This window comes from Micropterus salmoides, unplaced genomic scaffold (assembly GCF_014851395.1).
Source record: "Micropterus salmoides isolate LMB-PRFRI ecotype aquatic unplaced genomic scaffold, ASM1485139v1 Ms_hic_scaffold_8, whole genome shotgun sequence".
Lineage (NCBI taxonomy): Eukaryota > Metazoa > Chordata > Actinopteri > Centrarchiformes > Centrarchidae > Micropterus > Micropterus salmoides.
The window spans coordinates 29,976,862-29,981,861 of record NW_024044570.1 but is presented as its reverse complement, the minus strand read 5'-3'; the positions used below and the strand labels follow the sequence as shown (position 1 = coordinate 29,981,861).

At 38.3% G+C, this 5,000-nt stretch overlaps 1 pseudogene; it reads right to left on the bottom strand.

Moving 5' to 3' along the window:
- The window catches only part of LOC119893465, a 12,727-nt pseudogene extending 9,125 nt beyond the window's left edge, over positions 1 to 3,602 (bottom strand).
- Positions 3,603 to 5,000: the final 1,398 nt, after the last annotated feature.

Sequence of the window (5,000 nt, the reverse complement as noted above, 5' to 3'; positions counted from 1 at the left end):
AAATATGGGCTACAGATAGTGAAGGTAAACAAGTCTTAGTTTCCTAAGCTATGCTTTTTCCCAGTGTATTAAAGCAGTATTAGAGGCAACATGGCAGACAGACTGTAAATTCTAAAAAATGTGTTTCATTCTGTTATTTTCATTTCACACATAATGGACTCTTCCTTATACAGTATACCTGTATTTTACAGCCTTGAAAAGCTCACTAGCTGATGAAAGACCTATTAGTTGGCTATTTTTATCACAGGACAAAAAAAATGACTGCTAGCAGTAGCACAGAGTGGAATCGTGTCAATGAGGGGGGGGGCACCTTTTCAAAATTAAAGCCCCTGTACATTGGCAGGCAGTCGTGTCGATGTTAAAGTTGCATTCATTTAAATTGTGTTTTGGCAACTTGGGGACAATATTGTCATAGTATCACCTTATAATGTCTTTTTGCATGCCACCACATGGAGCTTTCATTTGTGGGTTGTGTCAACCTGATGACATAAAGTCCAACATTCCCTCTCTTTATAGCTCTGTTTTGGTCTCAACCAACTCTTTAAGGAAAAATCTGGCTCTTTAGCTACTAAATGCTCCACTATGTTCACCAGCTAGATGTTAACGTTGTCTGCTGTTTGGTGTTGGGCAGATAAGAGTACAGTGGGATTTTAAAGCTTGTTGGCTGAAAACAGCCGCCTGCTGTGGGTGAAAAAGAGGTTGATGAAAGTGAACCAAAACAGTTGTTCTGGGCTGCAAAACCAAAACAATGTGCTGAAAGAAGCTAAACTGCGCGGTAGCGCTGAGGGGCAACTGCAGAGTTGGTCATAACTTTCTTTGGTTTCATGACTACAAGCGACACCTTTTACATTACACAATCATTTGATCCATTGTTAATATAAGAATATTACTATGTCAAATTTACTATTTACTATAATGTCTTTTTTCCCTTTTAAATGTTTTTGTTAGAAGTTTAAAGCTAAACGTGCCTTTATTTATTTATAGCAATATTCATGTATTAAAATATCAAGTATTTTAGTACTTAGAATTACTTATATATATTAGTTCATATTGTTAGTTTGTAATATATCTGACTACCTTTTATGGCAAATATTGGATGCTCCAGCACTGGGCTGGAATTGAGCCCCCTGATTGTTACTTTTAACTTTTCTCTCACAATAGTTAAAATATAAATCAACAGATGAGCAGCTGATGACATGAAATGACATGGGAGGCAGAAAACTGAAAAGCTGACAGTTTATCCTATAAAAACCTCTACAAAAGGAACCCAAATGTTTATTGCTACCAACAAAGTTTATTCTGTGTCACTCTAATTAAACATTTCTCATCCAATCAGAACTTTTCTATATTGCAATCCTTTAGATCGGTTTAATAAAGGAAACTAGTATATAATTTTAGTCAAAACATTTACCTTAGACTATTTACAGCTGAAAACCTACAAGATTTGCCAAAACTCTAGTTCACTCTGGTGTAGATGTCTAGTGTAGGCGTATCAATAGGCCAGCATTGTGTGGGTATGGAAAGACTTGGGGTTTGCTGGGCAAACTAAAACCATAGACAACATTCCCAAACTGAATCACATTTTATCTGTTATGTGAAACCAGAGATGTGACCAGGTCGAAACAATGGACAGTAAAGAAATACTTTTTTTTTTTTAAAGGACAACATTAACCTTGTGGAAAATCCTTTTTTTTGCCTAAAGCAAAATAAATAATTTATCAGTTTTTCAGTATAAACAATGTCCGTAACGAATCTATGTCCGTATTAAAGAGACAAACAAGTATTTTGGCCTGTAACTACAGCTCTTATAACTGGGCCACAGCGGAAACACATCAACACATACTCACAGTACACTCTAATATAATTCACACATGCTCTTTCTGTAGACAACACACACACGCACACACACACACACAAAGATGCCATCTGTCAATTAACAATGCCATCCGTTCATGCAGCAAAAGCATGACATCATAACGGCATGCATTATATGCTGTTTTGAGCAAAGTCTCACTGGTGTTGTGTGTGGTTGGCACAAAGGTTCTTTCAAGGCTTCTTGTTATCCTTTGAAACATGTAACACAAAATAAAATTAAAGCTGATATTCCGCACTCCAACCTCACAGTGATTTTGAAGCTTGATTGAGTACGAGGCCAAAACATCAAAGACATGGGAGTTCACTGTTTTGTTTTACACTGTTTGTGTGTCCCTGCAAAGTTTAAAAAGGTTGTAGTTGTAGATACATTTTAGATTTTAATCATTTTAAACAAAGCTGGGTTATGGACTTGGAGTTCTGAATGGATGTGTGGAAAAGGGGAAATGGACAAGGACCACAATGTCTTTATGGTAGTTATCTACATGATGTTATATACTGTCAAGAAGAATACACACAGCCACAGATGGTGGGTTGTCTTTATGTATCATGTCTTTCAGCTTAACCAATGCTTAGCTTAGCTTTTTTTGCCAAATTGCTTTGTTAGCATTGCTCAAATTAATAAATGGGGACTATTCTCCATAAAACTTGCTAAAATGTTTTTTTGACTGTATAGTTGGAAAGTGCTGTGTCATTGACAATAGAGAATCTAGCAAACATAAAACCAAATTCATTCCAGTCCCGCCATTTAGTCATTACGGCATTTTCACATCATCTCTTTTGTGTACACTGTCTCTTTGCAGTCTGCAAATGACAAGTATTTTTGCATGATTAGCAGAATACTACCATTAAAGGACTCACTGGGTCTCAAATTATTCAGACCAATTTCTGCTGGTAGAGTCACTTAATTGCAAATATAGTGTTTTAAATAGGTGTGGCAGTACAGCATGTGCTTCTTACCATATATGTGCTGTATTCCTTTGATGTCATCCTCATGTAGTGTGAAGTTGTGTGTGTGAATCCACTGGTAGAAAGGAGCCATTTTGGCACTGGGGTTGTCTGAGTGCTCCAGACCCAAAGCATGACCAAGCTCATGGACTGCAACCAGGAAGAGGTCTACACCTGCAAGACAAACAGTTACACACATATAGTATGCACATATGTACATAATGAAATACACGCAACAAAGTCCGATAACACATATAACACGATACATTGTAATTTCTATTAAAAATACATGTTAATTTGAGTAACTGCAAACTGTACGAATAACAAATAATAATCTTCTGCAGAAAACCAGAGGAAAACCACATTTCAAGATTTTCTTTCATCTGTGGCTTCTGTGTAAGTACCAGCATTTGTTGCCTACTTCTCTATATCATTGACAACTTTTCAAAAAGTAGTCCCTAAACTCAGACAAACAGTACAAGTGATCACACAACTCCAGCTCTTGATACTTATTAAACAGCACGGGCGTTGCAATCACATAAGTACCTTGTAAAACTCACATAAAGGAAGGGGCATCATGTAGCATTAACCCATGAATTTGTTTGGTAATGTTGTTGTACAACTTAGTGAAGAAATCAAAATCTGCCTGCTCAGTTGACCAGGATAGACAAGACCACAGATAAGCAGGTAATGATTATAGAAATTCACCAGAAAGTTACAGGTTCAATCCCCACAGGGAAAATCAACCCACTAACCTTCTGGGTTTTGGTTGTCCAGTGTCCAAGGTCATCAGCATCAAAGTGGTATCCCCACCTATTCTGGTCCAGGGTAGTAGGCATGGGCAAGCGACCCCCCTCGCCATCAAACAATGACATATCACCATGGAAACCAGAGGCAAACAACAACAGAATGTCAGCGAGCTTGCTTGGCTGCTGTTGATGTTCATGTTGTTTTCGGCAGGTAACTCCTCAAAAGTGAGTGGTGTGACCCGTCTCCACACGTCAAAGGCCATGCGGATAGCATCAAAGTCCGCTCCTCGCCCAGCGAGGAGGGGACGTGTTGATTCATTTACTAGAACAAGAAGAAAAGGTATATTAGAGTTGGTTAAACTTTCTCCTTAGTGTTGTCTTATTTTTTTTACATAATAGTGCTATAAACCTGTAAGTGATGTGATCTTTGCCCCACTGCTGACCAGTGAGAGCAAAGCGTTTTTTCCTCACGCCATCATCTATCTCAGCCACTTCTCTGTCTGGGAGGCCACAGCGAGGCCGACGCATGGCCCTACACAGCCACAACACACACGCGCGCACACACACACACACACACACACACGGCACATAAAAACTGTTAGTTGCAAAAACTGGCTGCAGAATTTCCACAGTTTACAAAATGCAGCATGTCCAGGTAATATAATGACCACTTCTCAAGGCCATCAACTCAGACTTTACGCTGTTTGCTGTAGCTTTTGTGAACTACTGCAATTTCTAATCTTTTTCTAAACACTGCACAAAGCCAGGACTCCAAAGCTCAGCATGCAGTGTTAATTACTAATCTCTGAAACTGAAACTGTGAAAAGGACTAAACCTCAAAAAACTCAATTTGTCATGTTAAAGGAATAGTTTAACTTTTTGGGAAATATGCGTACATACACTTTTTTGTTGAGATTTTGTTGAGGTAAAGAATAGTTGCAACGCTTATCTTAGCTTAGCACAAATTACTGGAAACAAGCGGTAAAAGCTAACCCGGCTCTGTCTGAAACCTGTCAACGTGTCTTTTTACACTTCGGTTTTGTACGGACTAAAGAAAACAAGATATTACATGTTAATAGTGAATGGTATGCTACACTAAGCTAACCGCTGTTGTAGCTTATAATTAACATACAGATGTGAGTGGTGGTCAAACTTCCCATCAATTCTCGGTAAGAAGGTGTATTTCCCAAACTGTCAAACTATTCCTTTAGGACCTTATAATGTGTCCAAAACCTTACATACAGTAAACACCGTGAGAACAACAGCTAACACAATGAATCAAGGTCCCAGTTATGATAAAATAGCCTGACTAGCCTCATTAGTCAAGACGTGATATAAGCAAAACTAAACTGTAATGCAGAACCTTATCACATAAAAACGTATTAAAGGCTGGCGCTGTTTCAGCAGCGTGGTAATAACAAACACATTAGT